The sequence below is a fragment of the Bubalus bubalis genome, chromosome 4, assembly GCF_019923935.1.
Source record: "Bubalus bubalis isolate 160015118507 breed Murrah chromosome 4, NDDB_SH_1, whole genome shotgun sequence".
NCBI classification, from domain to species: Eukaryota; Metazoa; Chordata; class Mammalia; order Artiodactyla; family Bovidae; genus Bubalus; species Bubalus bubalis.
In genome coordinates, this window is record NC_059160.1 from 4,658,340 (window position 1) to 4,678,133 (window position 19,794).

A 19,794-nucleotide genomic window follows, 5' to 3' on the forward strand; every position below is an offset into this window, starting at 1 on the left:
TGGCCAAGGCATTGTGGCCCCTGAACGCCAACAAAGCAGGAGGCCACTCTGCCTTTCTCAACCTGGATAAATGCAGCTCTGAGCCACATCCCCACTGTGTAGCCAGGTGGACCGGGGCCACGCCGGGCAGAGCTGGGTGGATTGGGCTTGATGTCCAGTTTTCTCTCCTCCCCAGGCACTTTCCTGGCCAGCAGCCTTTTCTTAGAAGAATCCTTGGAAAGAGCAAGGACTGCACAGGCAACCAGAGCTCAGACTAATGATGGGAAGCCCAGGAGAGGAGCCTGTGATCATGGACCAGGACTGGGAGGTCTGGGGGCTCCAAAAGGGTCTCTTCACTTACTTCTTCCAGGAATGACTAGTTCCAGGGGTGGTAAAGGTCAGTGGCGGGGGGAGAGCCTGCGTCCTTGACTTTGTAAATAAAGCCCACAGAGCCCAATGAGGAGGCAATGGTGGTGGGTCAGCTGGACTCTGCCGACTCTAAGGCCTTGCTCCCAGGGGAGGGGGAATCCACCCCACCCACCATCCTCCTGCTTCTGCAGGGACGTGCGTCCGTCCACCAGGTGATACATTTAATGCAGGAGAAGCTGCTGCTGAGATTCGCTGGGAGGTGTGAAGGGGAGCCCCCCACCCTTCCAGCAACAGGGACCCCTTACTGAGGGCTGGCCCTGGCTGGGCTGGCCCATGGTCCCCAGCTGGGGACCTGATTCTCTGCCAGCAGGGCGGTCTGATTCCCCCACCACAGTGGACATGGAGGCCCCAGGTCCTGATGTCACCTGGCCGGTCATAGGCCAGGATGGACGCTGGAGTCCCCATTCCAGTCCTGGCTTCCTTCATAATGGGCTGTGGACTGAACACTGGTCTGTTCCTGGGAGAGGCTGGGACCCTCCTCACGCAAAGCCTGGGCAGGTAGCGCCCCTCCCCCACTGACCCCCGGCCCCTGCTGTACCCCCCGGCCCTGCTGGATCAGCAAGCACAGGTCTGGCCCCTGCCCCTGGAACCTGCCCACCTCTGGGCCCTGAAGGCCTGAGGACTCCAGACTTCACCACCTCCCCTTCCCCTGACCTGGCCTCCTGGCCTCTCAGTCTATAGGACTCCACCCCACCGCTGGCCGATCGAGCCACTCTGCCACCCAGACATGACCTACCCATCGGCTCCGAGGCTTCCGCGGAGGCCCCAGCCTGCGGGATGAGCTCCAAATTTCCAGCGAGGTGGCCAAGACTCCTACAGACCTCGGCCGCTGCTCCTCGGTCTCCACTGCAACTCCTACGAAGCCCCTCCAGGCCCCCTCCTGGAGCCACCCCCACCCCCACCTCCGCTAGGAGACAAAGCAACCACTGTTCCCAGTCTTTCTGCCCGCTTCCCACCTCCGGGCCTCTACCCAGCCTCTGCCCTAGGCCTGGGTGCCCCGTCCCTTCCCTCCAACTCATCTCTTGTACAGTGATTATATTAATAGTAAAAGGCAGGAGAGAGCTGTGATTTGGGGTGTGGACTCTGGAGCCAGCCGGCCTGGGCTGGATGGTGGCTTTACCGGTTAACAGCTGACTGTCTTGAGCTAATCATCGCTCCTCTGTTTAACTGTGCCTCGGTTTCCTCATCTGTAAGACGAGTCAGAAGAACACCTTCCCCCACAGGGATCCCAAGACTGTAAATGCATTCAGTGATGTCAGAGGCTCAGGGTGGGCCTGGCGCACAGTAGGTGGTCATCAACATTAGCAGTCATCACCAGCTGGCCTCTTGCTCTCCATGCCCATTCCTCCAGCGTCCCCTGGATCCCAGGCCCCCAGGATCTTTCTCCCCTCAACCCAGCTCAGCCAACAATCCCCAGGCTGCCCCCCGCCTCTCCTTGTGAGGATCTCGGGACTGGGCCTGCCTCCTCCATCAGACGCCCCCCGAGGCTAAGGCTCCTCCAGGCAGAGGAGCAAATGCCCAGCGGACACCGACAAAGACTTCCCTCTCGACCTAGCTTTAATCAGTCTCCTTGGAGCTCTCTGCTGGATGAGGGCTGACCTTGGGCTCCACTCGCTGTCCTTGCAGAATCCACTTTGAGCAAGAATTCTGAGTCAGTTTAGTGAAAACCCCCCACCCCTGCTATCTGAGCTCCCCTTGTCTCACCACTTGGCTGGCCTTCAGCTAGAATTCAGTGGAGGGGGTCAACAACAGTCCCCCTTCCCCGGATGTCTCCTCTTCCAGCTTTCCCATCCACTGACCCTCACCCTGCTCCTTGGCTACAAACCCCCACTTGTCCTTGTTCACGATACACTGAGCTCAGTCGCTCAGTCATACCCAAGTCTCTGCGACCCCATGGACTGCAGCCCACTAGGCTCCTCTGTCCATGGGATTTCCCAGGCAAGAACACTGGAGTGGGTTGCCATTTCCTCCTCCAGGGGATCTTCCCGACCCAGGGATCGAGCCCATGACTCCTGCTTGGCAGGTAGATTCTTGACCACTGAGTTACCTGAGAAGACTTGCTGAAGCGGGAGTCAGGTCCAGTCACTTCCCTCACCACTGCAAGACTCAATCTGAGATTCAGAAATGCAAAGAACTTTGAAAACTCAGATGTTTGTCAGGGCTCATTTAGCCACAAAACCTGATCTGACCAGAAGTAAGGCTATTTAGAGTCTCTGTCTACCTGACGTGGTGGAGATCTTGTGCAAAAACATTCCCCAGGATGCTGCCCTGATGCCTTCCACAGGGCAGTGACAGCCTGCGTCATCATTCAAAAATAACTGGAATTCCGCCGTTACATCTGGCCCTGAGGGTGTTGGCCAGATAAGGGCTGGGGGATTTGCACAGACGCAAGATGAGTCAGAGCTGGCAGGTATGTGGCTGAGCCAGATTCCATCAGACTCCAAAGATGGCCTGCAACTTAGTAGGAGAACTAGACACAGGTATATATAGGCTCTGAAAGTGCCTGGGAAGAAGTAGTGATACATGGAGAGTATGGTTACTATTTTGCATTCACCACTTGAAAGTCAATTTAGGGAACTGCACAACCTGAAAACTCCTCCCTACATATCCCCTAGAAATGCTGCATAAAAAATTATACACGTCTAAATGCAGAACTGAGCTTGTAAAAAAGTGAGGATAATCAACCACAGGCCAGAATGATAATAATATTAGTATTATCAATAAGATATTCCTTATCAGTTATACCATATCTGATATTAATTTACATAATTAATCTAATAATTATTATATAATTAAAATAATAGATAGCATCACTGACTCAATGGACATGAGTTTGAGCAATCAGCGGGAGATACTGAAGGACAGGGAAGCCTGGCGTGCCTCAGTCCGTGGGATCGCAAAGAGTCAGACACGACTTAGCGACTGAACAACAACAATATTAATTTTACTGAAGGCCAGCATAATGCTTGCAATATACAATAATTCGATATGGAGTGATCTCAAGTATCTTAACAGAAACCTCATTTAACATGGAGCCAGGAGGCCAGAAGGGGGAGCCCTCACATCCTAGCACTCCCGGTCAGTCGCAGACCCAACAGTAAGAGACAGACCTTCGCATCTCCAACAGGAAGGTTACTACTCTACTACCCAGCTGGAGGAAGGAAGAATTTCTCCTTGCCTGGCAACAGCGCAGCCAATGAGAGACTGGGACAATTCAGCCAATGAAAAGCCACTACACTTGGAACTCCCCGTTTCCTCCAATGGGCTCTTTTGTTTATAACAGCCCCTCCAAACTCCCCTTCTCTCTTATAAAAGAATGGTACCCTGGACTTGCCTGTGGTTTGCCATAGGTTGCACATCCTGAATTGCAATTCTTTGCTATTCCCGAATACACCTATTTTTGCTTGCAAAACAACAGGTGTTCTACTGTTTTCTGTCAACACCCTCTAGTGCTTGCAGCAACTCCAGCTGTCTGCTTTCCCCATTCCACCGCTGAAGAAACCGAGTAGATCTCACGCTGGAGGAGCTGGGAGTCAAGCCCAGGCAGTCCAGCTCCAGAGTCTGCATCCTTCACTACTATACTCTGAGACTTGTGCTCTAATTAGCATAACAGTTAAATCACAGGAAAAGACTGTCAACTAAAAACCCAGATGTTAAATGAAGGTGGGGCAGCCTTGTGGGGGTAGGGAGAGGGGGGCTTCCCTGGTGGCTCAGATGGTAAAGAATTGGCCTGCAATGCAGGAGACCCGGCTTGGATCCCTGGGTCGGGAAGATCCCCTGGAGAAGGGCATGGCAACCCACTAGTGTTCTTGCCTGGAGAATCCACATGGACAGAGGAGTCTCTGGAGGCGGGCTCCAGTCCACAGGGTCGCAAAGAGTCAGACATGACTGAGTGACTAACACTTTCACACGCTGAGACAGAGAGGTGAAAACCAGCAGCTGGGAGACGCGACACCAGCAAGGAGGACGACGGAAGGCGCGACTGAGTCCTTCACAGAAATCCAGAGGTCTCGGGGGCGGCACCCCTAATAAACGGGCAGCTGGGAGAAAGATCTGCCTGGTGACGGAGAGGACAAGAAAATTGTCTCTGACCACCTGAACTTGAGGCAGGAAAAAGCCTGCACATCTCCTGAAAATCTGTAGTCAAGGGTCTGCCTTCAGACTGGGGTGGGTTAGGTGGGTGGCGAGAGCCTAAACTGATCCGCATAGAAGTGGCCCCAGGCTGTGCTAGCCCTAGGCTTCTAGGCAGAGTGACCACAAAGCTGCTCTGGAGGGGCAGGTGCACAAGCCAGGCCTCCGGGGTTTCCATGGATAAAGCCCGGATGGAAGTAACCTCATGACCCAAATTATAAACACACAGGGAAACAGGCCACCATGAGGCAAGGAAAGCAAACACACAAATGTCGGGGTGAAATTCCTAGAGCTTCAGCCAAGAAACTATTGGAAAGAGACTGTAACACGAATTTAACATAATCAAAGACAAAAGAAAGCAGGAATAAGACACGATGTCATAAAATTCGGGGCTGTTGCTGAAGCTCCAAAACTTTGCCACCTGATGCAAAGAGCTGACTCACTGGAAAAGACCCTGATGCTGGGCAAGACTGAAGGCCAAAGGAGAAGGGGGCGGCAGAGGATGAGATGGTTAGACGGCGTCACCAACTCAGTGGACGTGAATTCGAGCAAACTCCAGGAGATAGTGGAGGACAAAGGAGCAGGCAAAGAGTCAGACCAACTCAGCTACTGAACAACAGCAGCAGCAGCAACCCACTTACTGGGCGCCTCCCCAGGTGTAAAATGGAACGGAGACGCCTACGCCACCTCAGCGCTGACTTCCCTGTCCTGCTCTGCGTTCTGCAGTCACTGAAAGAGTGCCCATCAACTCAAGGGCCTGGCGTGTCTAGGAGGGTATTAGATACCAAGGCCCACTTCTGTCTGGGTCACGCTGAAAACATCTGAGTCTGTACGGAAGAGACAACTTCACGGTAAATTTGAGCTTTCTGCTGCTCCATGCCTAACAAAAGCCCAGTTGCGAGAAATAATATTCATGAGCTTGGTCCAGAAGACGCATTCCCCTCCATCACCCCAGATCAGAGCTTGTCAAGACAGGGTCCTGGAGCTTTCCAGGATCTGTGAAGCCCTGAAACTGCATCCCTCCTGAATGTGAGTGTGCCTTTTACTGGAAGGGTGTGGGGAGAGAGATGTGGTGTTCACAGGCTTCTCTGAAAGGGCTGAGATCCCCTCTTAAGGCAAAGCCAAGGAGTGAGCATGGCCCATCATATGGAGCATCTCTGTTACCCAAAGATTTGGAATGGAGGCAGGAAAACAACTGTTTTTTTTTTTGTTTTTTTTTTTTTTTGGCCAGGCTGTGTGGCATGTGGGAACATAGTTCCCTGACCAGGGATTGAACCCGCACCCCCTCAGTGGAAGTGCAAGAGTCTTAACCACTGGGCCACCAGGGACATCCTGAAAAAAGGAGAGGGAAGCCTGGTGTGCTGCAGTCCATGGAGTGGCAAAGAATCAGACACGACTTAGCAACTGACCAATACCACCACGTGGCTCAGTGACAGACTTGAGGTGAAATCCTCATGGATTTTGAAGATAACACATGAAACTTCAGTCATCTCAAGGTTATGGACCTCACTGAGTCCTTGCAGACCAGCTGGGGGGGTCCCTCTCCGTCTCCCCTGCAGTTAGGAGAGCCTGAGTGTCCAGCTCCAGACACTCGGTCCTTCGATACAGCCAGACAACAGGAGCACTGAGATGCTGCTCACAACATCAAACAGGGAGCCCTTTACAAGGGTTTCTAGGAGGATTGTCCCTTCAGTTTCATTGCCAGGAAAGGCTCTGTTTTCATCTTAAGGGCATTATAAAACGAGTGATCCTTTTTCCCTCTTTGCTTTGGTTGCCAGGAAGCTCACAGTAAAAAGCTCACAGTCCCTGCTCATATAGGGACTTCCTTGGTGGTCCAGTGGTTAGGACTCAGTGCTTCCACTGAAGGAGGCCCAGATTCAATCCCTGGTCAGGAAACTAAGATCCTGCAGGCCACTGGGCATGGCCAAAAAAAAAAAAAGAAAGAAAAAAATCAGTCCATATCTCCCAGAGGTGTCTGGAGGGAAGGGACACTTGTCCCAGGGCCCTGGGGTCCCTGAGCCTTCTGCCCTCCTTTACACTCCCCTCCCGCGTCTGCAGTTCCTATATGTTCCCGGTTGATGAACTTGGTTTAAGTTTGGCAACCGACACAAGCAGCTCAGAAAGGGCATTTAACAAAACCCACCTGGCCTTCCTTGCCTGCAAGAAAAGCCGGTCAATACTGTAAACACGCGAGGAAGTAAGAGAAGGGGCTTCCCGACAAAGGATGCTGGGTGGCCTGGCTCCAACGCTGCCTCCCAGGCCTTCTGCACGCACCCTGTCTCCCAGGAAGTCAGGCCCAAAGGTCCCTGGAGTTTATGTAGCCCATCTGTCCATTTTATAGACAGAAAGACTGAGGCCTCGAGAAGGGGGTGGGGCACGCAGGGTCACTCACAGAGCAGGGACATCCTGACGTGTGGCAAAAAGGCTCGAATACTGAGGTCCTGCTGGGTCCTACCCCCTCCCTCCTGGGGCAGCCCATCCAGGTCAGAATTCCCACCCTCATTTTTCCAAGGAGAAAATTGTGGCCCCAGGGGAACAGACATGCCCAGCTGCATGGCAGGCAAGTGGAAGTGCTGAGACTGAGCCCAGCTTTGACCTGGAGGCCACACACCTCACACTGCTACTCTGGGGGGACCCCCCACCCCTCTGTCAAGTCATTAGTAATCGTGAGCACCAACGCAGGCCAGAGCCTGTCCCCAGAGGCTGCCACGTTCCCCCTTCCCTGGAGAGTCACAGGAGGCCAGTAACAGAGGAGGCAACGGGTGGAAGGTTCTGGGACCCCTGAGGACCCTGACGGCCTTGGGGAGCTCTGACGAACTACCAGAGGCAGTGACATTTTAAACAGGCCTGGAGGCATGACCTCACGCAGCAGGGCCAGGCTGGGGTGCAGACCGGGTGGCAGGAATTGGGCTGACCACGGCGTCCATGAGAACGCTGGCTGAGCCATTGGCAGGGGAAGGGCCCTGTGCTCAGAGGGGCTCTGGGCTCTGGAGGGGACAGAGCACGGCCCCATGGACAGGGCAGAGGCAGGAGGCGGCCTTCTGGGTGGGGGTGTTGTGTGTGGGCTATGGCTGGTGCTCAGATGGGCAAGGTCTCTCCAGGCCGAGGCGGAGGGGCATCACACGGGCAGGAATGCAACATACAGAGCAGAGGATGGAGATGCAGCCTGGAGAGGCAGGAGCCAGAGCTCCAGGGGCTGGGAGGACCGTGGGACCACGATGTCACCTTGGGGTGCGAGAGGGGGTTGGGAGGGGAAGGTTTCAGGAAGGAGCCTGGGGTGAGTCTTGAGTTGCCCAGGTATTCTATAGAGTGACTACCCTGCTCATGCCCAAAATCTGGACCATCCAATAAGGGCCTGAGCTCGGGATTCCCGCCCCGACTTCCTACTCTGCTTTCCCCGGGCGGGGGGCACTTAGAGTTGAGCCTGAGAAAAGTCAGTGTCCCCCGACCCCGAGCCACAGGGGTGCCCTCCACCGCCCTCTGTCCTGCTCGCCTGTGACCAGGGACGGGGGCTGCCCTCCCCCCCCATTTCTGGGATCTGTAAGGAATCAATCTTGTGACTTGGCTGTCTCAGTGTGAGTGTATCAAAACCGCGGCGTCAGGGGTCCCAGGCCTTGGCTGGATGACTTGCCAGCCACACTAGGGTCAGGGAAGGGCCTCCCCATGAGTCCGCAGGTCACCCAAGTGACCAGGCCTAGGCAGGGGGGCACAGCCCAAGGGGGCCGGGCCGGAGCGGGCACAGGGACACGGTGCCCTGGCGTCTACGCCTCCCGGCAGCCTCCTGTGGGCGCTGGGCGTGGGAGGGCGGCCCTGCCCAGCCCCTGGCCTGACCCCCGAGCGGCTCCTCACTCAGGTCTTGGCAGTTTCTGTTTTTGAGTCACAAAGGCCCGGGCTCTTTCTCTGTGGTTCCTTGTGCGGGTGGCAGAGGGGGTGGGGACCGAGGTGAGAAGTCCGCCTGGGAGGGAGGCTGCCGCCTCCACTGCACACCGCCTGGCGCCTCCTGCACTGGCTGGGCCCTCGGGATTTCCCCAGACTCGGGGGCAGGGGACAGGAGGGGGCTCTCCTGGGCTCTGCCGCAGGGATGAGACAACAGGGAAGCAGCCAGTCACAAGCTCCCAGCCCCTCCCAGGGAGGCTGTCAGCTCAGGGGTTGTCTGAAGGCAGGGGAAGGGAGCCAGGAGACTCCCTGCAGCCTCCCGAACAAATGAAAGCAGACGTCAACGTCCTGGAGGAAGGTGCAGTCCTCAGAGGCCAGGTCCAGTTCATGTCCACATGCTTGCCCTTCACTGTCTGGGATAACTTTCCCAAAGCCTGGTCTGGTTGGCCAACTCCTATGCATCCTGCAAAACCCTGCTCAGAGTGACCTCCCTCACCAACGTCTTCTCCACAAGCCCCGCCCCACCACACACAAGTGTGTTTGAAAGGCAGTACTGTCCAGGCCACCTGCTGCAGTGGCAGATTCCGCAGAGGCTCGGAGAGCGAGATCCCTCAGTAATTAAGGACAGACTCCTGTCTCCTTCCTTAGCTGGTTCCTGCAGCTCCAATCTGGCTAGCAGTTCAGTACTCTCCACATAGCAGGCCTGTCTGCACAACATTCCCGGGTTAAGGCGGGGTTGGCAGCTCTCTTCACTGAGGACACGGAGGCTGCGAGGGCCACACAACTTGTCAAAGGCCGTCTGCACTTTCCTCCTTTCCGCCCAGTAAGCACTTCTTGAGAATCTAATACACACATACCAGCCCCTGAGCCAAGCGCGCGATCTGAACTTGACCTTGGCCAAATCTTGTACTCTGTGGCGGCCTCAGTGTCTACTTGGCCTTGTAACTGCTCCGGGAGGAAGCTAGGCTGTGGGGGAGGGAGGGAAGTCATCCTCACTCTCCCAGCGGGGGACCGAGGCCCACGCTGGGCACACGGCCAGGCCCCTGGAGGGGGCAGGCAGCCTGTACTGGCTCTTCTGCCTGCCTTGTTCACCCCACTGAAACCCACAGGGAGCAGGGGACCCTCACCCTTTCCTGGTGGAAGCAATGGAGGAAAAAGGTGGGCCCTGGCTGGGGCCTGGGCGGGCCTCTCTCTCTCCCCTTCTCCCCTCTTGCCCACCCATGGGTGCCTACAGCAGCTGCCAGAGCCTCCTGTGTCAGCAAACACACAGGGAGGAAACTTCTCTGAGCTCAGTGACACTCCCCACGCCCACCCTTCCCAGCACCAAGGCCTGCAGCCGACAGACCAAGGTGATGGCCGGTGACCTTGACCGTCAGTACGGAGGCCTTTCCTCCATATTGGCTGGTTCTTCTCTGCACCTTTAGGCAGCACAGAGGGCATCTTAACTGCACGAGCCCTGCCCCCACTGTGGCTCAGTGGGCCCCGTGTTCCCTCCTGCCTCAGCTGGCTGGACCCAGAGCATTCACAGGCGGCTCCCTCTCTGACCCGCCTGCCTTGTTTCTGCCCCCGGGGCGCACTGCCCACACTCCCTCGGGTCCACATCTGGGGTGGTCCGAGCTGACGTCCTTTTGGCTGCTTGAAGCTTGTTCCCATCAGTCTTGGGACATCAAACTCACATTCCATTTCTGTGAGTTCTCCTGAGAGCCCTGTCCCCAAGGTGCCTCCCGTGCTTACGTCTGTCCCAACTTGCCACCCTGGGCGATGCTCCAACCACAGACAACAGAAATTGTGGACCCAGTGACTGTCAAGGGCTGGACTTAACAATTAGCTCTATGAAGGGCGCTCACTTGGTCCAAGACGTCACGTTCTAATCCCCGCCCTACAAATGACAAACCAGAAGCCCAGTGACGAGCAAGGGCTGCAAGAGAGAGGCCAGCCGTTCCAAGCTGGGCTCTGGAGACAAACAGACCTAGATCTGAAGCTTGGTCACTTACTGCACTTGGCCTCAGCTTCCCCATTCTGTAAAGTGGGGCCACAGCCGGGCCAGCCCCCTAGGGTCCCTGTAGAGGTAAGGGTCACAGGGGCTCCTTAGCGCACCTGCCTCCCCTACCCCCAGGGGAGGCAGCCAACTATGACTCTAACAGGAGCACACGCCCTCCCCTGCCCCTCTGGTCCAGGCCCTCGCCGCGTCTCTCACCATCCTCACCTCACCCTTGTCCAGGTCTCCAGCCAAACAGCCCTCCCAGCCCTAGTCAACCTGCCTCCCTAGCAACTCCCCTGCACCACCACCCCCGGCAAGGTTCCAACTTCACAAGGCTCTTTAAGCTCCTGCTGGAATATGGCCTCCTCCTCCAGGAAGCCCTTCTGACTGCCCTGCGTCCACTCCAGGCATGGCCAGGCGCTTCCTCTGGGCTTCCCTTTGTGACAGGTCCATCACACCCTGGGTCTGAGTCCCGGCAGCCTCCCCCATCAGATTGCGTCAGGTCAGTCTGATGACGAAGGACTAATTCTCCATCAGACTGAGTGTCCCAGCAGCAGGGGCTCTGTCGCCCCACAGGGTTCATCACAAAGCTTTCAACATACATGTAAAGTCACTGAAAGAACCTGAGAAAACTAGAAAATACACGAAATAGTTGGAAGAGGAAACGAACCACCAGAGAAAGTTACTGCCCTCATCTCGGTGCTATTCCTTCCAGTCTTTTTTTTTTTGCTGGGCTGTAAGCGTTGGATACCACCGTGAGCACCCCATAAACGCAAGCCTGCCTGCTTCTCTTCCATGAATAAAAGCTGGGCTTGCAGAATGGACCTGAGGCCTGACGGAGGGACTGAGTCTCTCGGGGTCATGCAGCTCCAACAGGAGGGGCCCAGCCCTCTTGCCCCCAGGGCTCTGCACACCCTGCCCCACAAGTCTCAGTCCCGAAGTCCTTATTACCTGCTGTCTATCATCTGTGAAGACCAGGAAAACGGGGGTCCCCACAGAAATACAGCGAGTTCACACGTGGAGCACATCTTACAGATTTGCTACTGTCTCTTACGACACATTCCTAAAACCCCAATCCAGCTGTGATGTCTGTCACTCACTCGCTTGTTCTTCAGACGCTCCTGGGGTATGCCAGCCGTAAGCTGAGCCCTGGGACCCAGAGATGAATCAAGCAGAATTCTGCCCTTGGAGCCCCAGGCTGGCGGGAAGGAGACTGGGGAACAGGTCCAGTGCTAAATCAAAGACAGGAGCAAAGATTCCAGGGCACAGGGGCAGAGGAGGGGTGTCTACCCAGTCTGCCTGGAGTGGACGCAGGGCAGTCAGAAGGGCTTCCTGGAGGAGGAGGGCATCTTCCAGAAGGAGCTTAAAGAGCCAAGAAAAGCCCCCAGTGAAGAAAGGAGGAAAAGAATTCCAGACAGAAGAAAGACAGAAGACAGTCTAGAGGGGAAGGTGGACAGCAAATAAGAATATGAGATGACCTCCGGGCAGTGACCCCGGAGGAGCGACCCAGGGGATGGCCCCGGCCACCCACGGGGCTCCCTCCCACAGCTGCGGGCAGCGAGTGTGGCTCCAGGGGCCAGTATTCTTCAGAACCAGGCTTGGAAGAATCTTCCACCTTCAACCTTTGGATCTGCAAGGGCCCGGGGCGCTGGCTATGGGCTATTTCCTGGGAGAACCAGCAGCAAGGCCTGCTGGGATCTCTCTGGAAACCAGACCCATCCCAAAGGCCAATGGATGCTGTCAGGCCAACGTGAAGATGTGATGGACCACAAGGACACAGGTGCGATCCTCGCTTGAGAAAGCAGGGTGCCCCCCACCCCCTTCACAAATGGGAGACGTAGGCTCAGAGAGGTGGAGAACCTGCCAGAGGTCACACAGCATGGAAGCAAGCAGTACGTGGGCCCAGGCCCAGAATCCAACTCTCTCTGGCTCCAAGGGGGGCCCCCCACCACAGCCCCAGTGTCCCCCACTGGTCCCCAGGCCTGGCCACCACACCCAGAATGTATTTTATGAATGAGCGAACAAAAGAATCCGAAAGCCCCGTCCTTCTGCCCACAGCAAGCAGGAGCCATCTGCTACTGTTTTTTGTTGGTGCTGTTACCCTGCAAATGAAAAGCACAAATCCGAAGTCACAGCTCGGTGTCACCTAGGGGTGGGCAGAACACCCAGGCCCTGGCGTGGGGCTGGATCCGAGTCCGGCACCTTGGGGGAGAGATCGAACAGCCAAGGGCTGAATCTGTGTTCGGCCACCCTCTGCCTGAGACCCGCCCCGTTGCATCCCTGCTCTGTGCCTCGGGGTCTCCATCACTAAACAGGGGTGCCAGGGACCTACCTCGCCAGGGGCGGTGAGGACTGAGGAGCTGGGGTCCCGTAGGGGTGGGTGCAGGGGGACCCCGTCCGGCTGGCCGCCTCTGCCCGTGACCCTGGCTGCCGAATGAGCTCTGAATCTCTCAGCCCTAACCTTCCTGGATGCCCGGGGCCCTGTGGGCAGCCGAATGGCTTACGTATTATGAGGCCTGCATGTGGCCAAAGGGCAGAGGGGCTGAGGAGGGCGCGGGCAGGCGGCTCACAGGGCTCCCCCGTGACTCAGCAGAACTCCACGAGGCGGCAGGCCCGGGGTGAGCCGCCCCCAGCGGTACCCTGTGCAGGGAAGCCCGGCCGCCGGCATGTCTGATAAATATTTTATCACTGCTCACAGAGAAGGCCCCAGGAAGGTGCCTGCATCCTCCGATCCCGCAGAGCACCCGTTCCTGCCCGGACAGAAGGACGTGGCTGGGTGAGGAGTGCAGGTGGGGTCAGGAGCCCAGACGGCTAGCTCATTCCCACCCTGGTGTCATGTCAGGTCAGCTCAACTCAGCAGATGCACCCCCCACAGCCTGAGCCTTACTCACACTCTGCTCCCCACTGTGCTGGGTGCTGGGCTCCGCCCTGCCCTAGAGAGCTCCGAGGGTCCTCTGCAGCACCCCCAGAACACCAGCACTCTACCCCTCGGGCTGGTCAGACGGCCCATGCTGCCGGCCGAGTGCCACTGCCGCCTCCTCCAGGAAGTATTCCTGGCTCTCTTCTTCCCACAGTGTGGCCTTGGGCAGGGCCATCACCCTCTCTGAGCCATTTCTAAAATGGGGCTGATGATCTCCACTCATGGGGGACCAGGTGAGACTATGTAAGTGAAACATCTCCCAGCTCTTCACCCACACGGAGGGAGACTCATTCTTTTTGAAGGGGCCTGAATGTCAGGAATGAAATCAATAGATACAAAGAAGTATGTCTAGGAATGGGAGGCAGGAAAGTACAGAGCCTGGCTCCTGCTTGCAGGGCTCCACAATTTAACTGGGGAGATAGGACCTAAATAATAATAATAATAATATCAGCAACAGGAATAACAGCTACCATATTTCAAGACCCTGCCACTGCCAGGTAACTGACATCACAGCCCTTCGTTTACTCCTCCCAGGGGCCCTGTGAGGTGAGGTTCTTACCCCTATTTCATAGCAGAGCAGGAACCTGACACTCAGAGAGGGGCAGGACTCTGCCCAAGGTCACACAGCTTGGCAGGACCAACCTGCTGTCCTGCTGGACCTCTGGGGGTGTGACCTCAGGGTCAAAATCTGCTTTTCACATCACTGTCCATGTGGAGACGCCACCAAAAGGGGGATGGTCCAAGTCAGATGACGAATATCCACAGGATATCATGCAGCCAGTAAATCACCACTCTTTAGAACTAGTGGACTTTTGAAGGAATTGGAGGGGAAACGCTCGTAGGATTACAGTTAGTGAAAAAGAACAGGATCGGGGCTGCATGTGGTGGGATGACGTTATGGGAAAATAGTTTTACATCAAGACGTGTTTATTTAAACCAGCCTGGAAACAATATACAAAATGATGATGCTCAGGGGACAGAGTTTACGGGTAAAACTGGGGCCTATTTTCCGGACTTGGTACAACACGGCTATGTGGGTTTTATAATTTAAATTTTCCTAAGAAATAGGGCTGGTCCACTGCAAGGATTTATTGGGCACCTTGTGCCCGCCCTGTGCTGAGAGTTTGCTCCTCACTCAGCCTCATACTGGTTCTGTGGGAGGGACGAGATGGACAGCATCGTGAGGAAAGAAGAACCTGGAAACACCCTCTCCACCTCTTCACGGCTGGGCCTGCCAGCAAACCCAGCACGGCCAAAGTCAAGCTCAGGTTCTTCTCCTGTGTGGAGTCTCCTGTAGCAGGGACCATCACCACCACCTACTCAAGTCCTAGACTGACAATCCGCAGGAGCTCATGAAGTACTGAGCTTCCTGTCATGGGGAAAAATCAAGCAAGGGGCTTCATGTCTCTCCACCAAGAAGTGGCCTCAGTAGCTGGTTTTCAGCCCATCTTAATCAGACCTAAAGACTTGCCACCTGTGTGACCCTGGACACGATCCTGACCTCTCTGGTTTGCCCCCCTCATCTGATACAATGACCTCATGAAGCCCCTAAGGGTTAAATGAGGGCAAATACAGAAAACGCTTTCCAGATACCTGTCAAGGGCTATATTGACTATTATTATTTCCCGGCATTACCTATCCACCAGGGGAAGCTAAGTAGTGCAGATATAAAAATTCCCATTTCACAGGTTTGAAAACTGAGGCACAGAGAAGAAGCCACTGCAGACTCAAACGGGTATAAGTGGCTCTAGGCAAACTGATTTTGCTGGACAGACTGTTTGGCAACACAAAGAAGGCCTTTAACCGGTCTAGCCGACGGCACAGAAAGCAAAACTTCAAGAACCTTCTATAGCAGGACCCCCGCTGGGGTTGGCGAGCCCATGGCGGCAGCTCCCAACGGTGAGGCGTCTTGGTGACACGCCCTCACCTTAAGGCACGTAGCATCGTGGAAAGTGGCAAGCACACCTCAAGCCAGACACCCTCAAGCTCAAGCCCCAGCGCTGTCTCTTGCTGCCAGGGTCTCTGGGCAGCTCTTGGCCTCTCTGGGCCTTAGTCTGCCCCTCTATTAACTGGGCATGGCCACGATTGCCTTCTGGGTTGGCTGGGATGGTGGCTGGGATGGTGCCTGGGGAAGACTCCGCACAGGGCCTGGTACACGGTTAAGTGCTCAGGGAATGGCCAACCCCTCCTTAGGAGGTGAGTCCACGCTTTGGAGTCAGAATCCCGGAGGGCAATACCTGTCGCTGCAACAAACCACACAGATTTTCTAGATAACCTTTTCAGAAGGGACTTGGCCCCAGCCCCTCCCCACTCGCCTCTGGGTTTGGTCGGCGGTAACGCAGTAGCAAACATGTCCTCGGTCCCCTCTGCTCTCCCCAGAGGGTAGAGATGGGGGCCGGCATCACGCGAGGGCTCCCCCACACCGGGTACTGAGGGGCCCTGCACACGTCTCAGCCCCCGTCGTCATCACGTGACCCCAGAAGTGGCCTCCAATGCCAGCATTTACACCGATACTGACGGGAGGTCCCGGCCGGGCCAGCCGGACTACAAGCCACCGCCACTGCGGGACCACGTCACGATGCAGTCGACCACGCGGGGACAGGGCGCACTGTCCTTCTGGGGCCCTTCCCCGAGCCACGTCGTCCTCACGAGCACCCTGTGTGGCAGGCGCTGCCATCAGCTCCACTTCACAGATGAAGAAACTGAGGCACACAGAGACGTCTGGTGACTTGCTGACGTCACACAGCTGGTGAGAGGAGAGGCTGAGGTTTGAACCCAAGCAGCTTGTCTCCAGAACCCAGGTCTTCACCTGAGCTGAGTGTTCCAACCCACGCTACGCAAATGAGAGCACTGAAGCTCAGAGAGGTTAGGCAACTTTCCCGCAGTCACACAGCTATAAACCGTGCCAGGTGGACCTGGCCTTCGGGTCTCCAGCCTTTGCAGCCCTCCGCCGGCCCCTGCTGGCTTCTCCTCCAGGGCACCCAGGACCTTGGGTCTGGGGTCAGAGCCAAGTCTTATGGGCAGTGCCGCCCAGGCTGCTCCCCTGAGACATTAGGATTCCTGAGTCACTAGAACTCTGCTCACACCAATTTCAAAGCCCCCGCCCCCCCAGGTGCTCCCCCCACTGAAGTTCAACTTTGAGACATAAAAGAGGGATGTGGTTAAAAGAAAAAAAAAAAAAAAAGGTTATACTGTCACCAGGAAGTCACCTCCTTGTCCCACTAACCCAGGTCGTATCACAGCCCACAGTCCTAACTCACATCTCCCGACTCCAACCCTGGTTCTCCTCTGTATCCGTATCCCTCAGGGCCACCCTGGGCCTTGGGGTGAGTCCTGCCATAGGATGTCTTGACCCCGATTTTCACCCGCAGGACCACTGACAGCCCGTCTGACCCAAGAGATCCCCAACCAGTTTGTGTCTGTGGCCTCCCCTTTCTGGGTGGGTCTCTCTGCCTCCCTGGGGACCATCGCTACCCAACAGGCCTGGAGGAGGCTCTGGGGAATGAAGGAATGAATGAATGACTTTTCCTGTCTCTCTGTGGGCATCTTGAGAGCTCTACTCCCCTCACAGATGTCCCGAAGATGATTTTGTTCATGTCCACGAATGCCCACCACTGGGGGCACCAGGCTAGGTCCCAGGGCTTTGTCCTTCCTCTCCCACCCCGGCCTGTCCTGGGCTTCTGCTCTCCTGACTCTGCCAGGGGTCGCCCGGGAGATAAACGTGCTGTCTCCCAGCGCCTGCCTTGAGGGAGAGCGCTGGCACAGGCACCCAGCCGGATGCCATTAAGTGCCGCCCGATGCCGTCCGGGCAATTCCGAGTGGCCATCCTCAGGCCCTTTCAGCCGCCCATTAGAAACCAAAACCCCATTAGCTAACAAACGTTTCTGCACAGATCACTTTCCCTGCTGATGAGAAATTACGTCCATGTGACTGTTCCCAGCACCAGACAGGGAGAACAGATGAGACACAAGGAGTCCCAGCCACTTGCACGACGGGTGCCCAACCCCCCAGCCCCCCACATCTGAGGTGTACTTTTGCTGTGCCAGGATGTGGTGCCTCTTTGGATCCCGACCACCCTCTAGGAGTTGGTAATGCTATGGTTCCCAGATTCCAGATAAGGAAACTGAGGCCCAGAGAAGCCGAGTGACTTGCCCAGGGCCACACAGCCGGCCAGCGGGGGTCCTGGGATGCAGATCCAGGCCTGCTTGGGTTTATAGCATCTGCCTCACCTCCGTTTAAACAATGCCTCAGAACTCCAGCCCATTTGACAGTAAAGTTGCTGAGGAGGCCCGAACCTCCTCTGATCGATCGGACCTGGGCTCAAAGAGGGCAAGTGGCTTGCCCAGGGACACAGCAAGGCCATGCCCCAAGGATGGGCTCCTCTTGGGTCCGCCCCACCGCATGCCAGGCAGAGGGAGCCATGTAACCTTGTCTGATCACCCAGTGCCACCACCCAGCGGTGCTCACACCTGCAGGTGCATCAGAAGGGGGGTGAAGCTGTAAAATGCAGATGCCTGGTGCCCCATCAGAGGTCCGGACAGGAGCCCAGGAGTCAGGATTATATTAAGCACTGTCCTTAGAGAGGATAGTCTAGAGTTGCCAGCCTCTCCTCCCAGAGCTCCAGGAAGAGTTGGGTTGGGCCTTGCAGCAGGTCTGAGCAGCCACAGGGAGCTCCCCTCCCCCTCCAGATGCAGTCCAGGGACTGGCCTCTGGGATCCCGGGGTGCAGCCCTGGTTTCACCATGAGCATACCTAATCACCTGGACACGATGGCCATCCCACGGGGTCCTCATGGCAGCTGCCTGCAGCTCTGACTGCCGCCCCGAGCCACGGAGGGGGAAATGGAGGTCGCCCTCAGGAAATGGCCTGGCCTAGCAGGGCTGGACCACACCCCAGGACCCGGGGCACAGGGACCCTCCCCCGCCCCAGCAAGTTCTCCCCTACCTTGACTCCATTGGAAAAAAAAAAATCTTAGAAAGCGGTCAGGCGCTGCTCATGCCAACTGGGTCCAGGGCATGATCTGATTTTGCCCGAGGGCAAAGGGTCCAGGGTCAGATCTGATTCTGACTGGGCAGGTCCGCCTCAAGTGCCACCTCTCAAGGGATGGGAGGTGGGTCCCCAGGTGGAGGGCACAAGGCTCTACATGCTCCTGCTGGAGGCGGGGGGGCCCTCTGCCCTCAGACGTGCCTGCTACCCCAAGCCCACCCCCACAGCTCTGCAGGCCAGCTCCCCGCAGGAAGGTGGCGGCAGTCCCCGGCCAGAGGCCAGAGGGGTGGGGCCCCGCGCTGAGCCAGGACAGGGCTCAGAAACGAGGTGTCTCCCTCCCTCGACCATCTTTGTTTGCTCTATTAAGGGGGGGGGGCAGTGGAAAGAGAGGGGAGAGCTGCGAGGGGGAGGGGACAGTGACGGGGTGGAGTGGGGAGGGAGATCAGGAAAGAGACAGCTGGAGAAGCTGCTGGACGGACATGCAGAGACCCACCCACAGAGACAGAGAGAAACTCAGAGACCGAGAAGCCGGCGGAGTGCGGCGAGGTGGGGGCGGGGGGGCGCGTCCAGAGAGAGACTGCGAGAGATGAGCTCCGAGGTCCCGGAAGACCGGGGTGGGAGAGGCTGGACCCCCAACCAAGGGGACAGCCCGACCCCCACCCCACCCCATGTCCCCGTAACCGACGCGACACGCGCGCGCGCGCGCACACGCCACTCCGGCGGCGCCGCCCGGGCCCCCCCAACCCTCTGAGGGGCGCGCGCTCCTCCCCCGGCCCCCTCCCGCGGCGGGGGCCTCCCGGACCCATCGCCACCGCTCACCTTGGTCCCCGCGCCGCCTCCGCCGCCGCTGCCGCCGCGCACAGCCGGAGCCCGGGGCCGGGGGAGGGGGCCGCGGTGGCCCCGCCCCGCTCCGCCCCCCGGGCCCGCGCAGGGCGCCCGAAGCGGCCGGGGCCACCGGGCCGCCGGGGCCGCCGGAGGCCGGCGGGAGGCGGCCGCCTGGGCCGCGGGCACGCCCACCCACTGCGGTGGCCGGGGTGCCGGGACCTGCCGGAGCTGGGAGCCGCGAGCCGGGGGTGCCCTCCCCGGATCCCCCCATCCGGGTGCACTGCGCAGGCTGTGGGCGGCGCCCGCCGGGGAAGGGGGCGTCCCCGGCCACCCGGGCGGTCCCATCGGATCTGCGGCCAGTAATCCGTCTCTCCTCGGCGCTCTCCCACGCCCACTGAGAGCCCCCTCCCCAAGCCGCAGCCTGTGCGGGGTACCGGGAGCTGAGAGGAAAGATCAGACGCTCAGATTCAGTCCCTGCCCTGGGGCTTGGGGTTTTGCGTGGTGGGGGGGGGGGCGGGTGGAGTGGGGGCGTGGGGTGGGGCAGAGAGGGGAGGGATGGGACAGACAAACTGTTCCAGCATCTAAATATCCCAGGGCTTGCAGTCGTCAGAGTGGCCGACTGCTTCACGGGCATCACCCTGGAACTTAATAGAAACTGGAAATTCTCT

The 19,794-nt window shown here is 57.5% G+C and overlaps 1 protein-coding gene across 1 annotated transcript in view; it reads right to left on the reverse strand.

Moving 5' to 3' along the window:
• The window catches only part of PRR5 (proline rich 5), a 50,855-nt gene extending 31,679 nt beyond the window's left edge, over nucleotides 1-19,176 (reverse strand). The window contains exon 1 of the mRNA XM_044940782.2: nucleotides 19,121-19,176. The gene's annotated coding sequence lies outside the window, so the exon portion shown is untranslated. The remainder of the gene's footprint in view (nucleotides 1-19,120) is intronic.
• Between the last annotated feature and the right edge of the window lie 618 nt (nucleotides 19,177-19,794).